Raw genomic sequence first — 22,030 nt, 5'->3', positions numbered from 1 at the left:
CCTTCTCTGTGATGACGATATTGATGCTGAGAGAGAGAAGCCCTCTCTCCAAACCTGAGCTGGGTGGCAAATGGCCATCTTCCCTGCCACGTGGACAGAACCTGTCTGCAGAAGTCAGGCAACGACAAGGAGAAAAATTGTCTTGGAGACGTTGGGTCCTGTCCCAAGGTCCCGGCTTTTGCTGCAGTGCCCCTCCCAGCTGTGTGAGCTAGAAATTTCCTTTTTGGTTTAAGCTAGTGGGGGTATGGCTTCTGATATTTGTAAAGAAGAGTCCTGCCTGTTATAGACACTTGTGTCCTTAAGGTTTGGGACATCAAGGGATTTGTGTGAAGCACAGAGCAGTTAGTGGTCAAACCAGAATTCAGCCTGGTCTGGCTGGCTCTAGATCCACCATAAACTATACCACACGTTCCGCTCACCATTGACAAGTGCATACTATGTGCCAGACACAAAACTAGCATCCCTTTCCTTCTCCACACCTACTGAAGGACTCTCCCTCCCCACCTTCACTCCCAGCCTCTAAGGATCATACCTCTCCACTAGGGTAAGGCCCAGCACACTCACTGTCTTCCCAGAATAATACTCCCAGATTTCTCCTCATGTGCCAAGGATATGAGAGGAGACAGCCGGCTACCTACCTACCTACCTGTGGTGGTAGCAGGGAGGACATCCTTGCCCTGGCCCAGGGCCCCCTGGCAGAGTTCCTGCCCTCACCACTCTGAGTGTCTGTGATTCTACTGCCCTTATGGCTTTAGTGACCATCTATGGGGATACTGAGGTCATTTAAAAAAAAAACAAAACTCCTTATTTATTTATTTGTTTGTTTGTTTGTTTATTTTCACTACACTGTGCTGCTTGCAGGATCTTAGTTCCCCGACCAGGGATCAAACCCGGGCCCCCTGCAGTGGAAGCGAGTCCTAACCACTGGACCGCCAGGGAATTCCCACTGAGGTCATTTCTGAAGTGTTTTTAATCTCAGTTGTCCCAGATGTTTCTTTACTGTGCAAATCTAGTTAAGGGGAGAGAGGGGCATTGGGCGCAGAAGGATTTCAGGAACGTAGTGTCCGAGTCTGATCTTCAGACAGCCATGGACCACAATGCGGATGTCACCAGTCGGTGACACAAAAGGAGAAAAACAGCACCTGCAAAGTGAGCTCTTCCTGAAGCAAAATGATTCCATTTAATGGACCATCCTTTAAAGAGAAACCAAGTTCCTCCTTCTTTGGGGGATTAAATTATATTTTCTTTCAGTTCACTAGATTTTGCTGGGCCTCATCTTTAAAATGGGGTGGGAGGAGCAGGGTGGTTGGCCTAGGGAACCTCCAAGGGCTTATCCAGCTTAGATCGTCCGAGCTCTCCAGGGCCCGGGGCCATGTACGCACTGCCTGGGATCGTGTCTCTGTCACCGCCTGGCCTGCCTCCCCACTCCTCTCTATCTCCGCCCCCCTCCCCCCGCGCAGCTCCCCGCCAGCCCCTCCCTGCTCAGCTCCACAAGGTTCGCCCTCCCGCTGAGCTCTTCTTGTGTTCCTTGGGGAGAAGCGCCCCGTCTGCAGTGCACTCGATTAAATGATAACCCAGGAGATACAGTTTATAAAAGGCAAACGTGGGTCTCGAAGAGCCAAACGTTTGTCCCGAGATAATGAGAGGATCAAGCCCAGCCTCCAAGCAGGCCTGGAAGTTAGAAGGACAAAAGGTCATTGCTGAGGAGCAAAAAATCAAGAACAAGCACCGATGCAGGGCTGAGTCGGGGGAAGACATCAAAGCAGACCAAGATCTGGCTGAAGGCTGATGTCATAGACTCCTACGACACCTGAGCTGGGGAGCCGTCTTGTCCTGTGTCCTCGTGCTGTAGATGAGGAGATTAAGGCCCAGGGAGGGGAGGGGGGGTCTGTGATTCGGGGGATGGGGGGGCAGGGGCAGGCACATACATTTTTTTCTCTAGCGCTACCTCAGCTGGGGATAAGGCCTGGAGATAGAAAGGAACTGAGGGAGACAGACTTAGAAATCAAGTCCACAGGAGGCCAGAAGCGCTAAGTTAGGGCTGATCCAGGTCCCCCACAAGCCCTTATGTTCCTGCTCTGGCCCCTTCACAAGTCACCTTTCCTTTGCCCACAGCCCTCAGCTCAGCTCTCTGGACACCCCAGACATCAGCCCCAGATGGGCTTGGAGCAGGAGGCTGGTCAGAGAGCTGGAGAGTGAGGAGGGCTGATGGGGACCCTCCAGAGGACCCCTAAACTCCACAGGCCCTTATTGAGAAGCTCTGGGAATCGGGGAGATGAAGGGGAGCTGTCATTGCACTTACATTTAGAACAGACTCCTGGGACTTCCCTGGCGGTCCAGTGGTTAGGACTCTGTGCTTCCACTGCAGGGAGTACAGGTTCAATCCCTGGTCGGGGGAACTAAGATCCCACAAGCCAGGCGGTGTAGCCAAAAAAAAAAAAAAAAAACCAGACTCTGCCCCCCCGCCCCCCAGTACACTTTTTCACCCCAAGAGAATCCAGGGACAGAAGAGGTGCCAGCAGCTCTCACGGATGCTTTAAATCCCAAACACTGGGGCTGGGCCTGGGGAGAACAACAGAACCAGGAGTCCCTCTGTGAAATTCCTGTCTCATTCTACCTGAGATGAATCATTAATAGATCAAGGGCGAGGTGGAAGACCACATTGAAATACATATATCCTGCCCTTGTCTGTAGCACCTGCTGCTGTTGGTAGAGGGTCATTTTTAACGTGGTGATGTCAGAGGCCAGAGAGGAACCAGCCCCAAAGTCCCCAGATCTACTTGGGAGATGCCACCAACTCCAGGAAGGCTTCCAGCAAGGAGACCTTGGGCAGGCAGGGTGAGCCCCTAGGGCCTTGAGCTGTGCCCGCCCTTGATCACATGGGCCGTTCTTGGCCCGGGAAGCTGGGAGCTGGGACAGCTGGGTGACCTGGAAGCGGAGGACCTGAGGAGACCCAGGCTACCTGTTCCTCCTTGTCACCCTCTCCCTGAGAGCAAAAGGCAAGGCCAGGAAGCTCCTGGGAGCCACCTGCCTAATTCCTAGGGCCTGGCTGCCAGCTCTGCAGCTGATGCAAGGCCAGGGGTGGGTGAGCTCAGCCTGTTCCTGGCACATGGAGTTTCCTGTGCCCCACCTCTCCCTAGAAAACACACCCGTTCGTTTCCCTCTGCTCTAGCCCTCCTAGGTCTCCAGCCCCCTTCTTCTGCAAGCAGAGCAGGGCCACCTAAGGATCTGGGAGCAGGCCCTGCCTGGGGCTAGGGTAGCCCTAAGCATTTCTGAGTCAGCCCTGCTCCCCTGCATAGGCGACCTGTGAACAGCGCTGGGACCCAGAGCCCTGCCTCCCATGGACCTGCCAGTGGGAAGAGAGGGCCTGGGCACCCCTTGGTCCTCAGGTTCTGTCCATGCCAGCCCACTTTGTCTCCAGACCTCCTGATCCCTTTATGGGTTTTTGGGTTTTTTTGGTTTTCTTTTTGGCCGCACCACGTGGCACGCGGAACTTCCCCGACCAGGGATCGAACCCTTGTCGCCTGCAGTGGAAGCGCGGAGTCTTAACCACTGGACCGCCAGGGAAGTCCCTTATCCCTTTAGAAGGGTGGACTTTCCTCCTCCTGCTCTCACCTCTCACTTTCAGTGCCCAGGCCCACGGGAGGAACGCCAGGGCCCTGCCACCCTCCCAGGGACCCTCGAGGCGTCCTCAGCTCAGGGTGAGGATTCATTCAGCATCCATTTAGGATGAGCTCCCATTTGCTACGAGCGTGGTGACAATCGCCTGGCGTGTAATCACCCAGCACATAATAACGGATGACATGTGCGCCTCCCTTTACAAAGTGCTTTCAGGATGAATTAGTGCCTCAAGGGCTCCTGGGGGCAACGCTGTGACGCAGGAAGGCCTGAGATGAAGAAGCTGAGGCCTAGAGGGTTATGTGGCAGAACCAGGAGTCACGCCCACAGGGTCTCCCCACGTCCTCGTGCTGCCTTTGTCCTGTCACCCAGGCGTGCCCCCGAGCAGGAAGCAGGCTGGCTTGTCACTGGAGACCCAGTTTAGACAGAGGGACTTCTTTCAGGAGAAGGAGGAGGCTGGGAGAACAGGGCTTGTGGGTCTGGGGTAGAGGCACGTTGGGGCCAGGCTTGCCTGGGAAGGGCCTGGAGACCTCCCGGGAGGTTCTGAGATCTGCGGGGAGGGGAGCACGGGAGCTGCAGCTCCTGTGCCTCAGCTGCTCACTCAGACCGAGGCTCACCGGCCATGCTGACCTCGGGCACCTGCTGGGCTGGGGATGCTGGACCAGGCCCTCCAGGTTTGGCCCAGGAGCAGTGGCAGTGGCCATCTCCGGCTTCTCTGTTGATGCCAGGGTTGAATGAAGCTGTCCTCGTCATCTGCCCCATCCTACCTTGGCCTGCCCTCTCTCCTCAGCCATGCCTGACCTCCCTGGGTGGCCACACACACACATCTTCATGACCCTCCCCACCCTCCCGGTAGCTATTGTTGCTGACACAACTTCCGAGGCCGGTGCACTCAGGCTGCCCGGTTGGCGGGCGGTGAGCACACAGTGTCCTGTGCTGGAGGATACAGCCTGTGCCAACCACACCTGCCTCTCCTGGACTCAGATCTGTGATGGACCAGGAGGGGAAGAGGGAGGAGGTGTGCCCTTCTCGTTGGAAGGCCTCAGCGATGAGACACCCGGCTCCAGGGGCCACCTGAGACATGGCCTGCAGGGCTCTCCATTTGTCTGCTCTCTCATCCCTTCACCCACCCTTCATGGGCAGAGAAGGGGGCGCTAAAGGAGAAAACCACATGCAAAGCCAGCTCCTGGTTCTGCCCCAACCTTGAACCAATTCCTGGAACCGCGACAGTCACTTTCAAGTCTGAAGTATATTTATCTTTTATTAGATATTACAATCACATGGTATTACATTAAAACGGCATAAAGGGGTATAATCCAGAGAAAAACAAGTGTCCCTCCCACCCCTTTTACTCAGCTGCCTTGTTCTCCCCAGAAAAAAAGCAGTGTTACCAGTTCCTTATGTATCTTTCTGGAGATAGGCTAGATTACCCATTGGATTTTTGATTATAAGAGCTCACCCTGCAAGGTCACATCTTGTTGAACTTTTCTGCTTGGGATGAGGAAGGATCAATTCCCCTGCTTTTTTTTTTTTTTAATTCATTTTTATTGGAGTATAGTTGTTGTATACAATGTTGTGTTAGTTTCTGCTGTACGGCAAAGTGAATCAGTTATACTTATACATATATCTACTCTCTTTTATTTTTATTTTATTTATTTATTTATTTATTTGGCTTGTGGGATCTTAGTTCCCTGACCAGGGATTGAACCTGGGCCATGGCAGTGAAAGCATCGAGTCCTAACCACTGGACCACCAGGGAATTCCCCGCCACTGTTTTTTAGATTCTGTTCCCAGATAGGTCATTACAGAGTATGTCAACTCCTCTGCGTTGAACAGTCCTTGAGAACAAGAAGGGAGGTGACCAGAGAGAAACTGCCACAGGGACTCACGTTTCAGCTCTGTCTCCCCTTCCCCACCCTCCACCTGTACCTCGTGGATGCCCAAGGCAGAGGTGAAGAAGGGCGGACGGCCTTGGCCTTGTTTCTTAGAGAGGGAAGATGAAGAGCCCAGATGCTAAGGAGACTCCAGGTCATGCAGCAAATCCGGGGCACCCCAGTTTTCCTCTACCATCACCCCACCTCCCTAACATCTTCCCTTTGTCTTGCAAGCAACCTTGAGTTCCTGAATATCTCATTGTCACAACTAGACCATGGACGTCCCAAGGGCAGGGGCAAAGACTCTTCTTCTTCTGCCCCTCCAGGCTGGACTCCAAGCTGGGCCCTGCGTGCTCTCAGCAGCAGCCAACAATGTCACCTGCATCAAGTGAGAGAGGCAGAGGGTGTGCTGTTCCTGCAGAGGCACCCCAAGGCCATGAAGTCTGCACCTGGACACGCACACACCCCTGCCCACCACACTCCCTGCCCCACAGGCCCCGGGCCTCATGACTTTTCTCTTACACAGTTGGCTCAGTTAATGCCCCTGCTTACAAGGCCAAGGCCGTGGGCTGCCTCCCCAGGGGTGGAATCATCCTGAGACAAAATGTTCTGTTCCTTGCCCATGAACTGTACAGAGTGTTACAGATTACAACTGGAGGACAAAAAGAGACTGTCCCTCCGTGAAATGCAGTGCACGTTTCTCCTGCCGGAGACAGGTGACTTCCTTTGTGATCATCTCTCCCAGTTCCTCCTCACCCCACCCCTGTGATGCTTGGGCTTTCTCTGGGATGAGCCCTGGCCCATCCTCCTGTCTGTCTTTCATGTAAAGGCTCACTTTGGTAAAGCAGGTCTCTCCCGAAAGGTCACAGAGTGCCCAGAGGGATTCAGTGCTCAGAAAGCAGGGTAATAAGAAGGGACAGTGGCTTCAGAAGCTGTGCCTGTTTAGTGATGCCTGTTTAGTGATGCAGCAGGAACAAGGGGAGACTTTATTTATTTCAGAGAACAGACAGTATCTGCCATGGCTATTCTGTGAACTCAGGCTCAGCCCTAGGGTGGATGTGAGGACGCCCGCGGAGTGAGGGACTCCTGGGAGGGGGGTGGCAGAGAGGCCCGTGGACCAGAGGGGCTGCTGACTTAAAAGGATTGGAAGGCCGTGCTGCTGGAGGGAGATAGATAGACAGGTGGAGGTAAGGGGGCTGGAATCAGAGAGGGGATTCCTAATCATGGGCGAGGAAATGGTGAATCCAAGGTATGGCAGGTCAGGGGTCACAGAGAAGGAATCTGGAGGCTCTACCTAAAAATCAGTGTACTCACGAAAGGACTCATCTGCTCCGAGAACTGGCTCCCCTTCCTGCTTCCTCATTCTAGCTTAAGGCGTCACCATCCCGATGGGCCGGGGTACTTGGTGTGGGCCCAGATCTCACCTGATTCTCACCAGGCTCCCCAGGGACCAAAGCTCTATCGTGGGATCTCAGATCCCAGCTGCCTTCCTGGAATTCCAACCGTGGCCTCCAGCCAAGCCTGCTCTCCACCACCCTCCAGCGCCTCCCTCTCTCTGGATTTCCATCACACTGGCTGTGGGAGGTCTGGGGGAACCTGGCTGGGAGTAAGGGATGACTGCTGAATTAAATGGAATGGAATCGGTGTGTTCAACCACTGACCATTAAAAATGGTGGCCTTTCTTTCATCTAGCCATAATGACACCACTCCTCCGAGAAACTGTTTACAAGGTGCTAGTTGGATCACCCACGTAAATAGTAGGCCTTTGTCAATAATATGAGCAACAGCAGGAGTTCCCTGGCGGCCTAGTGGTTAGGATTCCGGGCTTTCACTGCCGTGATCCGGGTTCAGTCCCTGGTCGGGGAACTGAGATCCCCGCAAGCCGTGCGGTGTGGCCAAAACCAAAACAAAACACGAAACATGAACAACAGCATCACAAGGGTTCACGGCTAGTGAACACACTCGCTTGGCCTCTGGGCCTTCACTCTTTCATGGTTTCCCATCTGTATCACTGCCCCCTCCTCCTCTGTATATTTTTCTGGTTCCTGTTCACCTTCCTGACATCTAAACATTTGGAGGGCCCAGGACTCAGTTCTTCTACCCATCTCTGTCCTTATTCACACCCAGATGACCTCATCCAGAGATTTAAGGTTCATCCCTCTATGCTGACAGCTCCTAAATTTATATCTTTAGCCCTGGCTTGTCCCTTGAATTCTAGGCTTGAACACCCAACTGCCTACTCAAGACCTTGACCTGGACGTCATAGACATGACCATGACAGACGTGGCCAACATACTCTCCAAAACCAAACCTTTATTCCCCACCGAATCTGCTCCTGTCACAGCCTTCTCTAGCTCAGAAAATGGCTACATGGCACCTTCATTCTTCTTGTGCTCAGACCAAAACCAGTTTAAGACTTGATTTTTTTTTTTTTTAACAGATAATATCAGTCTTTATTTATTTATTTGTTTGTTTATTTTTGGCTGTGTTGGGTCTTCGTTTCTGTGCGAGGGCTTTCTCTAGTTGCGGCGAGCAGGGGCCACTCTTCATCGCGGTACGCGGGCCTCTCACTGTCGCGGCGGCCTCTCTTGTTGCGGAGCACAGGCTCCAGATGCGCAGGCTCAGTACTTGTGGCTCACGGGCCCAGTTACTCCGCGGCATGTGGGATCTTCCCAGACCAGGGCTCGAACCCGTGTCCCCTGCATTGGCAGGCGGATTCTCAACCACTGCGCCACCAGGGAAGCCCAAGACTTGATGCGTTTCTTTTACTCACACTCCACAGTCAATATATCAGCAAATCCCCCTGGCTCTACCTCCAAAATACATCCTCTTGCCCCTGCCGCCATATTCCTACCCACTGATGTCTTGACCACGGCCTACCAGGCTCCATGTCATCTGGCTCACTGCCACTTCCCTGGTTTCGCCTCCTGCCCCTCCCCCTCTCTGCTTGTGCCACGCTGACCTTCTTGCTGCTCCTCAGACACCCCAGCCTGCTCCTGCCCTGAGGCCTTTGCACTGCTGTCCTTTTGGCCTGGAATTCTCTCGCCGCGGCACTCACAGAGCTGGCTCTCTCATTTCCTTCTGGTCTCTGCTCAGATGTCACCTCCTCAGTGAGCCCTCCCGGGCCACCTGAATTAAGATGGCCAACTCTCCCACAGTCCACACTTTAGATCCCTCCTTTTTGTATTTTTTTTTTATAGCACTTATCACCACCTGGCATATCGTGTACGTATGTGTGTACACATATAAAAATAAAATATTACGTATTTCTTGGTTGTTTATTACCCGCCTCTCTCCTCTAGAATATAAAACTCCATGAAGGAGGAGAATTTGAACTGTATACTGCCAGACTCCAGCATCTAGAACAGTGCCTGGCACAAGAGTTCCACAGTTATTAAAGTTGTTGAATGAATCAGGCTTAGAGAGGGTAAATTAGTTACCCAAGGTTAACTAGCAAACGTAGAGACTAAGAGTGTTAAATAATTTGCCCAAGGTCACAGAGTAGGGGGTGGGGCAAGGCTGGGTCTCGAGTCCAAGTCTGAATTAACCAAAACATGTAACTACTGAACTTTCTACCAAGGCCAATCACCCGGGTTCATCCAACCACCACCTTCCTGAACAGTATCCTGCCCTTCAGCCTCTCCCTAGCTTCAATCCATTCTTTAGAAAACGTAATAAAGTTTATGTTCTTTGTATAATTATAGCATAATACATGCCCAGCCTAGAAAATAGGAAAATATTTTTTAAAAGTAGAAAAAAAAAAGGTACCAATTGTCCAGAATCCAGAGACCACGTGGTTGCTATGTTGCTACTTTTTCCCAGTCTTTTCTAAGACATTTGTGCATAACAGAAATCATAATTAACATTGGGGCCACTCATCACAAAGCCCTGGTTCTAAGCCCAACATAAAAGAAGTGAAGGCACGTAATAGGCATAGAAAGAGAGGCAGGCTTTGGATAGAAGACACAAAGACAGGAGGTCTCCCCCGGAACCCTGGGGAAAGTGAGAGGTAGAGTCAGGTGGGAGGAAGGTGTGGAGAGCTATGAACAATAGCTGAGGCTGCAGAATTTGGGCTCATCAAAGGAAATCTCCAAGACTCCTGTGTGTGGAGTGGGGATATTGGAGGTAAGGAAACCCTTTACGGATAAAGTGTTCTTTTTTTTTTTTTTTAAACATCTTTATTGGAGTATAATTGCTTTATAATGGTGTGTTAGTTTCTGCTTTATAACAAAGTGAATCAGCTATACATATACATATATCCCCATATCTCCTCCCTCTTGCGTCTCCCTCTCATCCTCCCTATCCCACCCCTCTAGGTGGTCACAAAACACTGAGCTGATCTCCCTGTGCTATGCGGCTGCTTCCCACTAGCTATTTTACATTTGGCAGTGTATATAGGTCCATGCCACTCTCTCACTTCATCCCATCTTACCCTTCCCCCTCCCCGTGTCCTCAAGTCCATTCTCTACATCTGCATCTTTATTCTTTTCCTGCCCCTAGGTTCATCAGAGCCTTTTTTTTTTTTAGATTCCGTATATATGTGTTAGCATACGGTATTTGTTTTTCTCTTTCTGACTTACTTCACTCTGTATGACAGACTCTAGGTCCATCCACCTCACTACAAATAACTCAATTTCGTTTCTTTTTATGGCTGAGTAATATTCCATTGTATATATGTGCCACATCTTCTTGGATAAAGGGTTCTTATCAGAGATAATTCAGAGCAGAGGCAATCGAACTGAATGTGGAAGTCATAAGAAAGGGAGGAGTCAGGGATCACTCCCAAGGTGAGTGGCTGAGTGGGTAAAAAGTGGTGGTTTTCTCGAGACTCAGAAAGAGGGAAGGGGACCTGGTGGATGTAAATTCGGATGCTGAGAATTGGCAGGGAGCAGTTCTACCAGCTGCAAGATCCTAAGAGGGATGGTAAACACAGAAGTTTCCCTGAGAAGGGGAGACTGGCGAGAGTAACAAAAGGTGCAGAAGTGAGCAAGACGCTCTCAGGCCAAGACCCTCCAAAGACACTGCCCACCAGACCGGACTTGCACTCCCTCACCTGGTCTGAAGGGCCCACCACACTCCAGGCCTACTTGCCTCCTCCTGCCTTCCTTCTGCCTCTGCTCAGGAAGACCCTCCACTCCCGATGGACCAGCACTTTCTCCAGCACTAACTGTCCGGCCACACCACTTAGCTCACCCCTGTGTGCTGGATTGCAATCTTCTCTGATGGGCTCCTGTGTCTCGCTCCCCAGCTGCACTCAGCTCCGGGGCCTCCTCGCCATGTGTGCCTGGAACCATAGCCACGGGCACCCAGCAGAACCTCCACAAACACCCCTCAGCTTGACTTCCCTCTTCCCCTCTTCTCCCACCATCCAATCCCCGACTTGGTCAATTTCACTCCCAGTCGGTGGCCAAGCTTGACCCAGACAGTTGCATGTAACCTTCGGGTATTTGTGTCAAGCATTGTTGATTGGCATTGACTTAGCCACGTAAGGCTGGTTTCTCCTCCAACAACCGCTCAGGCCAGCGAATCCCTGGCGGGTCGGGCGGGGGGGGGTGGTTCCTGTTAAAATGCTGATTCTGGTTTGGTGGCCTGGGTGGGCCCAAGATCCTATGTTTCTAACAAGCCCCCAGGTGATACTGATGGACTATACTTTGAGTAACAAGGACCTGGGTGGCTTTGGGTCGTCAGATTAATCCCTCTGGCTCCAGTTTTCTCTTCCACCAAATAAGGCTCTGACCACGTCACTGGGTTACCACAGGGTCAAATGAGTTAGTGTTTGTGAAAATAAAACAAAAACCAGAGGTACGGAACAAATGTCAGATGTCACCATCATGTCTTGCCGCCAGGGTGAATGTGATAAAACCCACAAAAGGCCTCAGCAGGTGTGCAGTGGATGTTGGTTGCTCCTTCTCCAGAGGCTGCAATGCATAATGGTCTGATGCCAGGCAGAGAGATCAGATCATTCCCAAATTTCAGGCAAGTAAGGAATCCCTCTGAGCTGGGGTGTGGTCAGGAGGATGGAAAGGAGGGAATCGATAGGTGTACATGGTTCCTTCCACGAGCCCAGGGCCACAACACAGCTGAGAAAATGCAGGCCCGGGCTTCTCCAAGGGGAACCCACCCCTGACCCCCCAAAGCAAACTCCATCCCTATAAGCCAGTGAGAGGTCCCATGCTCTGTCCTATGAGCCCTTCCAACTCAGCTCCCAGGTCGGCTCTTGGCTCATGACCAATTCTTATGCTTGCCCTGCTGGTTGACCCCTCTTACCCTGGTGATCTGACATAGACTTTGACCACATCTCTGCCTCCTCCCATCTCCCCTGCCCTCATCCCCTTGTCCCCCACCCTGTCACACACCACTTTTATTTATTTATTATTTATTTTTGGTTGCATTGGGTCTTTGTTGCTGCTCGCGGGCTTTCTCTAGTTGCGGCGAGCGGCAGCTACTCTTCATTGTGGTGTGTGGGCTTCTCATTGCGGTGGCTTCTCTTGTTGTGGAGTGCGGGTTCTAGGTGCGTGGGCTTCAGCAGTTGTGGCTCGTGGGCTCTAGAGCGCAGGCTCAGTAGTTGTGGTGCATGGGCTTAGTTGCTCCGCGGCACGTGGGATCTTCCCAGACCAGGGATTGAACCCGTGTCCCCTGCATTGGCAGGCGGGTTCTTAACCACTGTGCCACCAGGGAAGCACCACACACCACTTTTGATGTTTGTAACGGACTTCTATACCGATGCCAGCCTATTCCAGGTGGGGACCCATTCTGCCTGGTCTGTGTGACAGGTCACCTACCCACTGCCGTCTCACAGCCGTTTACAATGTGATGAGTGTGAAAGCCATTAGCAGCAGCCGGTGACTCCGCTGTGGGGACTAACTGTGCCAAGGGAGAGGCAGGAGTGGAAAATAGATCCTAGGTTTCAAGCCTGGAATAACGATGAGGTCAGTTTGGAGCATTGAACTTTGGGGCCAGCATTGGTCTGACAGCAATGTGGAACTTTCCCTCAGGCAGGTGGATGTGTGGATCTAGAGTCACCAGAAAGGTCAGGTGGGGCTGGCGGCTTTGGAGGCAACCACATAGATGCAATGGCTGAATCTGTGTAGAGAGAAAAGAGCAGAAGACTGAAGATTAGACATCTGGAAACATCTCTGTCCGCCCATGAAGCAAAAATAATTCTCAGGAGGGAATTCCCTGGTGGTCCAGTGGTTAGGACTCCATGCTCCCAGCGTAGGGGGCACGGGTTCACTCCCTGGTCAGGGAACTAAGATCCCACAAGCCTCGTGGCGTGGCCAAATAATAATAATAATAATAATTCTCAGGAGAAGGAATCACTCTAGCCAGATACTCAGATCCCCAGATCCCCAGTGGCTTCCTTGCTGGCCTATCATGGGGTGGGGTGTAGGGCGGCTGGCCAGGAGGGCAGCTAGGCTGGGCCTCACTTTCATAATGGGTCTCAAATTTAGACTCTTGACGTTATTTCCAAATAGGATTATATATACCGTCACAGAGAGGCCCTGAGGGAAATGAAAAAAAAGACATTTATCAGATTTAAATGTGTGGCTTACTGACTGGCCTTGCTGCACAATGGATTCATATTTCATTAAGATTCTGTGAATCATACAATTGTATTTTATTGTATTTTTATGTTAAAGTATTAGTTACAAGTGAACATTTAAAATATACCATAATTTGGTAACTCTAACCTGGCATTCTTTATTGTGTGACAAAGGATCTCCCTAATTCGAAGTAGGCAGGACTGCCTTGGCTGCTGTTTCTGACCCGAATAGCCAGAAGTCCAGCTCCTGGCCTTCAGGGGCTTTACTGTCCAGACTGAGTTACCAGCTGATGCCTTCAGCTGCTTCTCAAGTCAATCTGTCTTAGAGTCTGGATTCACCTGGACTCAGAATATTTTTCCTTTAACTCCACCTCCCACCTCAACCTTAAATTACCCTTAAATTAAAAAAAAATGATTCGAAAGAGCTTTACTTTTTAAAATTTAGCTTACTAACTGTGCTTGTGCTCTGTCCTTCAACACTTCCCCAATTTTCTGCTCCTCGGTAAGGAAAGCATGCTTGATCCTGTCAGACTTGAAACCACTGTAAGCCCTGCTGACATACTTTTTCATTTTAGGCAACCTCATAAGAAGTTTAGGTCTCACGGCACAAACTTCTCGAAGTCAACCTGGGCACATGCCACTTGCAGATTTGGTGCTTTCCTAACCTTCTTGGTATAAAGGTAAACAATTCTATTACCAGGAGTAATAGTTTTGTAGGATAGCCTAGGATGATATGTCAAATGCCAGACCCTTCTAAATACCTCTAGACACTGTCTCCAGAAAAAAAAAAATTATTTTTAATTGTGGTAAAATACATGTAACATAAAATTTACCATCTTAGCCATTTTTAAAGTGTACACTTCCGTAGTGTTAAGTTCATTCACATTGTTATGCAACTAATTTCTGGAACTCTTTTCATCTTGCAAAACTGAAATTCAGTACCCATTGAACAACAGCTCCCCTTTCTCCCCTCCCCCCAGTCCCTGGCAACCACCATTCTTCTCTGTCTCTGTGAATTTGACTACTCCAGGAACCTAATATAAATGGAATCATACATTTGTGTGACTGGCTTATGTCACTTAGCATAATGTCTTCAGGATTCATCCATGTTGTAGCATGTGTCAGAATTTCCTTCCATTGTAAGGCTGAGTAATATTCCATTGCATGCATGTACACATCATATTTTGTTTATCCATTCATCCATCAGCGGACACTTGGGTTGCTTCCACCTTTGGACTATTGTGAACAATGCTGCTATGAACATGGATGCACAAATATCTCTTCAAGACTCTGCTTTCAATTCTTTTGGATATATACCCAGAAGTGGAATTGCTGTATCATATGCTACTTCTATTTTAAATAATTTGAGGAACCACATTTTAAATAATTTGAGGAACCACATACTGCTTTTTATAGTGGATGCACTATTTTATATTCCCATCAACAGTGTACAGGGATTCCAATTTCTCCACACCCTCAACGACACTTACTTTGTTTTGTTTTATTTAATTTTAATATTTATTTATTTATTTATTTTTGGCCATACTGCGAGGCATGTGGGGTCTTAGTTCCCTGACCAGGGATCAAACATGGGATCTCGGCAGTGAAAGTGCGGAGCCCTAACCACTGGACCACCAGGGAATTCCTGTTTTGTTTTGTTTTAATAGTAACCATCCTAATGGCTATGAAGTGGTATCTCACTGTGGTTTTGATCTGCATTTCCCTAATCACATCCCCAGTGATATTGAGCATCTTGTCATGTGTTTATTGGCCATTTGTATATCGCCTTTGAAGAAATGGTTAATTCAAGTCCCAGGTCCATTTTTTTTTTTTTTTTTTTTTTTAAAACCCTCTTTTTTTTTTTTTTAAATCAGAGTAATTTGTCTTTATTTATTTATTTATTTATTTTTGGCTGTGTTGGGTCTTCGGTTCGTGCGAGGGCCTTCTCTAGTTACGGCAAGTGGGGGCCACTCTTCATCGCGGTGCGGGGACCGCTCTTCATCGCGGTGCGCGGGCCTTTCACTATCGCGGCCCCTCCCGCTGCGGGGCACAGGCTCCAGACGCGCAGGCTCAGCAGTTGTGGCTCACGGGCCCAGCCGCTCCGCGGCATGTGGGATCTTCCCAGACCAGGGCTCGAACCCGTGTCCCCTGCATTAGCAGGCAGACTCTCAACCACTGCGCCACCAGGGAAGCCCCCCAGGTCCATTTTTTAATGGAGTTGTTTGTTCTATTTTTTTGTTGTTAAATTGTAGTTTTTTGGGCTTTTTAAATTTTTGAATTTAATTTAATTTTATTTTTTTATAAAGCAGGTTCTTATTAGTCATCAATTTTATACACATCAGTGTATATGTATCAATCCCAATCGCCCAATTCATCACACCACCACCCCACCCCCCACCGCTTTCCCCGCTTGGTGTCCATACGTTCTCTAAATCTGTGTCTCATTTTCGGCTCTGCAAACTGGTTCATCTGTACCATTTTTCTAGGTTCCACATATATGCGTTAATATACGATATTTGTTTTTCTCTTTCTGACTTCCTTCACTCTGTATGACAGTCTCCAGATCCATCCACGTCTCTACAAATGACCCAATTTCGTTCCTTTTTATGGCTGAGTAATATTCCATTGTATATATGTACCACATCTTCTTTATCCATTCATCTGTTGATGGGCATTTAGCTTGCTTCCATGACCTGGCTATTGTAAATAGTGCTACAATGAACATTGGGATGCATGTGTCTTTTTAAATTATGGTTTTCTCTGGGTATATGCCCAGTGGTGGGATTGCTGGATCATATGGTAATTCTATTTTTAGTTTTTTAAGGAACATCTATACTGTTCTCCATAGTGGCTGTATCAATTTACATTCCCACCAACAGTGCAAGAGGGTTCCCTTTACTCCACACCCTCTCCAGCATTTATTGTTTGTAGATTTTCTGATGATGCCCATTCTAACTGGTGTGAGGTGATACCTCATTGTAGTTTTGACTTGCATTTCTCTAATAATTAGTGATGTTGAGCAGCTTTTCATGTGCTTCTTGGCCATCTGTATGTCTTCTTTGGAGAAATGTCTGTATAGGTCTTCTGCCCATTTTTGGATTGGGTTGTTTGTTTCTTTAATATTGAGCTGAATGAGCTGTTTATATATTTTGGAGATTAATCCTTTGTCCGTTGATTCATTTGCAAATATTTTCTCCCATTCTGAAGGTTGTCTTTTCATCTTGTTTGTAGTTTCCTTTGCTGTGCAAAAGCTTTTAAGTTTCATTAGGTCCTGTTTGTTTATTTTTACTTTTATTTCCATTTCTCTAGAGGTAGGTCAAAAACGATCTTGCTGTGATTTATGTCAAAGAGTGTTCTTCCTGTGTTTTCCTCTAAGAGATTTATAGTGTCCGGTCTTACATTTAGGTCTCGAATCCATTTTGAGTTTATTTTTGTGTATGGCGTTAGGGAGTGTTCTGATTTCATTCTTTTACATGTAGCTGTCCAGTTTTCCCAGCACCACTTACTGAAGAGACTGTCTTTTCTCCATTGTATATCCTTGCCTCCTTAATCATAGGTTACTTGACATAGGTGCATGGGTTTATCCCTGGGTTTTCTATCTTCTTCCATTGATCCATGTTTCTGTTTTTGTGCCAGTACCATATTGTCTTGATTACTGTAGCTTTGTAGTATAGTCTGAAGTCAAGGAGTCTGATTCCTCCAGCTCCATTTTTTTCCCTCAAGACTGCTTTGGCTATTTGGGGTCGTTTGTGTCTCCATACAAATTTTAAGATTTTTTGTTCTAGTTCCGTAAAAAATGCCATTGGTAATTTGATAGGGATTGCATTGAATCTGTAGATTGCTTTGGGTAGCATAGTCATTTTCACAATATTGATTCTTCCAATCCAAGAACATGGTATATCTCTCCATCTGTTGGTATCATCTTTCTTTCATCAGTGTCTTATAGTTTTCTGCATACAGGTCTTTTGTCTCCCTAGGTAGGTTTATTCCTAGGTATTTTATTCTTTTTGTTGCAATGGTAAATGGGAGTGTTTCCTTAATTTCTCTTTCAGATTTTTCATCATTAGTGTATGGGAATGCAAGAGATTTCTGTGCATTAATTTTGCATCCTGCAACTTTACTAAATTCATTGATTAGCTCTAGTAGTTTTCTGGTGGCATCTTTAGGATTCTCTATGTATAGTATCATGTCATCTGCAAACAGTGACAGTTTTACTTCTTCTTTTCCAATTTGTATTCCTTATCTTTCTTTTTCTTCTCTGATTGCCATGGTTAGGACTTCCAAAACTATGTTGAATAATAGTGGCAAGAGTGGACATCCTTGTCTTGTTCCTGATCTTAGAGGAAATGCTTTCAGTTTTTCACCATTGAGAATGATGTTTGCTGTGGGTTTGTCATATATGGCCTTTATTATGTTGAGGTAGGTTCCCTGTATGCCCACTTTCTGGAGAGTTTTTATCATAAATGGGTGTTGAATTTTGTCAAAAGCTTTTACTGCATCTATTGAGATGATCATATGGTTTTTCTTCTTCAATTTGTTAATATGGTGTATCACATTGATTGATTTGCATATATTGAAGAATCCTTGCATCCCTGGGCTAAATCCCACTTGATCGTGGTGTATGATCCTTTTAATGTGTTGTTGGATTCTTTTTGCTAGTATTTTGTTGAGGATTTTTGCATCTATGTTCATCAGTGATATTGGTCTGTAATTTTCTTTTTTTGTAGTATCTTTGTCTGGTTTTGGTATCAGGGTGATGGTGGCCTCATAGAATGCGTTTGGGAGTGTTCCTTCCTCTGCAATTTTTTGCAAGAGTTTGAGAAGAATGGGTGTTAGCTCTTCTCTAAATGTTTGATAGAATTCACCTGTGAAGCCGTCTGGTCCTGGACTTTTGTTTGTTGGAAGATTTTTAATCACAGTTTCAATTTCATTACTTGTGATTGGTCTGTTCATATTTTCTATTTCTTCCTGGTTCAGTCTTGGAAGGTTATACCTTGCTAAGAATTTGTCCATTTCTTCCAGGTTGTCCATTTTATTGGCATAGAGTTGGTTGTAGTAGTCTCTTAGGATGCTTTGTATTTCTGTGGTGTCTGTTGTAACTTCTCCTTTTTCATTTCTAATTTTATTGATTTGAGTCCTCTCCCTCTTTTTCCTGATGAATCTGGTTAATGGTTTATCAATTTTGTTTATCTTCTCAAAGAACCAACTTTTAGTTTTATTGATCTTTGCTATTGTTTTCTTTGTTTCTATTTCATTTATTTCTGCTCTGATCTTTATGATTTCTTTCTTTCTGTTAACTTTGGGTTTTGTTTGTTCTTCACTCTCTAGTTCCTTCAGGTGTAAGGTTAGATTGTTTATTTGAGATTTTTCTTGTTTCTTGAGGTAGGCTTGTATAGCTATAAACTTCCCTCTTAGAACTGCTTTTGCTGAATCCCATAGGTTTTGGATCGTCGTGTTTTCATTGTCATTTGTCTCTAGGTTTTTTAAAATTTCCTCTTTGATTTCTTCAATGATTCTTGGTTATTTAGTAACGTATTGTTTAGCCTCCATGTGTTTGTGTTTTTTACATATTTTTCCCTGTAATTCATTTCTAATCTCATAGCGTTGTGGTCAGAAAAGATGCCTGATATGATTTCAATTTTCTTAAATTTACTGAGGCTTGATTTGTGACCCAAGATGTGACCTATCCTGGAGAATGTTCCATGCGCACTTGAGAAGAAAGTGTAATCTGCTGTTTTTGGATGGAATGTCCTATAAATATCAATTAAATCTATCTGGTCTACTGTGTCATTTAAAGCTTCTGTTTCCTTATTTATTTTCATTTTGGATGATCTGTCCATTGGTGTAAGTGAGGTGTTAAAGTCCCCCACTATTATTGTGTTACTGTCAATTTCCTCTTTTATAGCTGTTAGCAGTTGCCTTATGTATTGAGGTGCTCCTATGTTGGGTGCGTATATATTTATAATTGTTATATCTTCTTCTTGGATTGATCCCCTGATCATTATGTAGTGTCCTTCCTTGTCTCTTGTAACAGTCTTTATTTTAAAGTCTATTTTATCTGCTATGAGTATTGCTACTCCAGCTTTCTTTTGATTTCCATTTGCATGGAATATTTTTTTCCATCCCCTCACTTTCAGTCTGTATGTGTCCCTAGGTCTGAAGTGGGTCTCTTGTAGACAGCATATATATGGGTCTTGTTTTTTTATCCATTCAGCAAGCCTGTGTCTTTTGGTTGGAGCATTTAATCCATTCACGTTTAGGGTAATTATCAATATGTATGTTCCTATGACCATTTTCTTAATTGTTTTGGGTTTGTTTTTGTAGGTCTTTTTCTTCTCTTGTGTTTCCCACTTTGAGAAGTTCCTTTAGCATTTGTTGTAGAACTGGTTTGGTGGTGCTGAATTCTCTTAGCTTTTGCTTGTCTGTAAAGTTTTTGATTTCTCCATCGAATCTGAATGAGATCCTTGCCGGGTAGAGTAATCTTGGTTGCAGATTCTTCCCTTTCATCACTTTAAGTATATCATGCCACTCCCTTCCCTTCTGGCTTGTAGTTTCTGCTGAGAAATCAGCTGTTAACCTTATGGGAGTTCCCTTGTATGTTATTTGTCGTTTTTCCCTTGCTGCTTTTCATAATTTTTCTTTTTCTTTAATTTTTGCCAATTTGATTACTATGTGTCTCAGCATGTTTCTCCTTGGGTTTATCCTGTATGGGACTCTCTGCGCTTCCTGGACTTGGATGGCTATTTCCTTCCCATGTTAGGGAAGTTTTCAACTATAATCTCTTCAAATATTTTCTCGGGTCCTTTCTCTCTCTCTTCTCCTTCTGGGACCCCTATAATGCGAATGTTGTTGCATTTAATGTTGTCCCAGAGGTCTCTTAGGCTGTCTTCATTCTTTTCATTCTTTTTTCTTTATTCTGTTCCACAGCAGTGAATTCCACCATTCTGTCTTCCAGGTCATTTATCCGTTATTCTGCCTCAGTTATTCTGCTATTGATTCCTTCTAGTGTAGTTTTCATTTCAGTTATTGTATTGTTCATCTCTTTTTATTTGTTCTTTAATTCTTCTAGGTCTTTGTTAAACATTTCTTGCATCTTCTCGATCTTTGCCTCCATTCTTTTTCCAAGGTCCTGGATCATCTTCACTATCATTATTCTGAATTCTTTTTCTGGAAGGTTGCCTATCTCCACTTCATTTATTTGTTTTTTCTGGGGTTTTATCTTGTTCCTTCATCTGGTACATAGCCCTCTGCCTTTTCATCTTGTCTATCTTTCTGTGAATGTGGTTTTTGTTCCACAGGCTGCAGGATTGTCGTTCTTCTTGCTTCTCTGTAGTTCTTTATATACTGGATATTAACTCTTTATCAGATATCTGATTTGCAAATATTTTCTCCCATTCCATGGGTTGCCTTTTCATTCTGTTGACTGTGTCTTTAATACACAGAAATTTTTAATTTTGGTGTAGTCTAATTTATATATATTTTACTTTTGTTGTCTGTGTATTTGCTGTTACATCTAAGCAATCATCATCAAATCCAACATCATGAAGCTTTTACCCTATGTTTTCTTCTAAGAGTCTTATAGTTTCAGCTTTTACATTTAGGTTTTTCATCCATTTTCAGTTATTTTTTTTAATATGGTGTAAGGTAAGGCCTCTTTTGTTTTAAAAGCAAACTTTTTTTTTCCTGATTATAAACTTCATGTTCATTGTAGAAAACTTAGAAAAGCATAAGCAAAATAAAAAACATCCCTAGTCAGTGATGTGCTGATAAAACTGCTTGATTTATAGTGTTTGCCAATTTCTGTGGCGTAAATACTCCCACCATGGTCAATTTCAACCAACTTCAAAATGCAGAGTAGGAAAGAGATGTGCACAACTGGCTGTCACACCACTGCCACTAATCCACCACCTGGCCATAGCCATAGCTCAAGTATGTGGGAGTCACTCATAGCTATACAGTGGCCTTACCCACTTCCATTGCAGCTGGGAGTTCATGTGCCCTAATGACTTAGTGCTGGCCAATGAGATTGAGAGGAAACCTTTTTAGGGGAATTTGGGAAAAATTCTCTGATAAATTTAAAGAAGCATGCTAATGAGGCCCTTCTCTGTCTCCCCTTTGTTCCCTTGTTTCCTGACTTTGGATATGATATCTTATATGATACTTGGAGCTAATGGAGCCATCTTGTGACTATGAGGAGAAGACCATGACAATTTTAGAGATACCAACTCAGCACCTGGTCTTTGTGGAACTACTGAACTAAATCTTGGAAATGGCTATGTTCAGATTTCTTGTATAAATAACAGATTTTTTTTCTGGTTAAGCCAGGAATAAGCATCCTCTTTGAGGGCCAGATAATAAATATTTTAAGCTTTGCAGCCCATACATTGTCTCTCACAACAACTCAACTTGACTGTTGTAGCATGAACACAGTGATAGACAACATGTAAAGGAATGAGCATGGACATGTTCCAATAAGACTTTATTAGGGACACTGAAATTTGGATTTCATAAAATCTTAACATGTCACAAAGTCTTACTCTTCTTTTGACTTTTGCTCAATAATTTAAAAAATTTAAAACCATTCTTAGCTCTTGCACTCTACAAAAACAGATGAAGTCTAGATTTGGCCTGCAGACCATAGTTTGTTCACCCCTGGGTTAAGCCCCACTAGTTGGGTATTCTGTTACTGCAACTAAGAGCAGTCCTAGTCCTAGTTATTTTTTTAAATTTATTTTTGGCTGTGTTGGGTTTTCACTGCCACCCACGGGCTTTCTCTAGTTGCGGTGAGCGGGGGTTACTCTTCATTGCGGTGTGTGGCCTTCTCATCGAGGTGGCTTCTCTTATTGTGGAGCATGGGCTCCAGGTGTGCAGGCTTCAGTAGTTGCGGCTCAAGGGTTCTAGAGCGCAGGCTCAGTAGTTGTGGTGCATGGGCTTAGCTGCTCCTCGGCATGTGGGATCTTCCCAGACCAGGGCTTGACCCCATGTCCCCTGCATT

General features: G+C 46.2%; 1 long non-coding RNA gene across 2 annotated transcripts in view; it reads right to left on the bottom strand.

Moving 5' to 3' along the window:
- Positions 1–7,944: 7,944 nt before the first annotated feature.
- The window catches only part of LOC309643835, a 72,775-nt gene continuing 58,689 nt past the window's right edge, over positions 7,945–22,030 (bottom strand). For both annotated transcript variants that reach the window (XR_014254085.1, XR_014254086.1), the window contains one exon: positions 7,945–12,575. This is a non-coding gene — a long non-coding RNA (uncharacterized lncRNA). The remainder of the gene's footprint in view (positions 12,576–22,030) is intronic.

The sequence above is a fragment of the Balaenoptera physalus genome (genome assembly GCF_965194825.1).
Source record: "Balaenoptera physalus genome assembly, chromosome: 15".
NCBI classification, from domain to species: Eukaryota; Metazoa; Chordata; class Mammalia; order Artiodactyla; family Balaenopteridae; genus Balaenoptera; species Balaenoptera physalus.
This window is presented reverse-complemented; position numbering and strand designations above follow the sequence as displayed.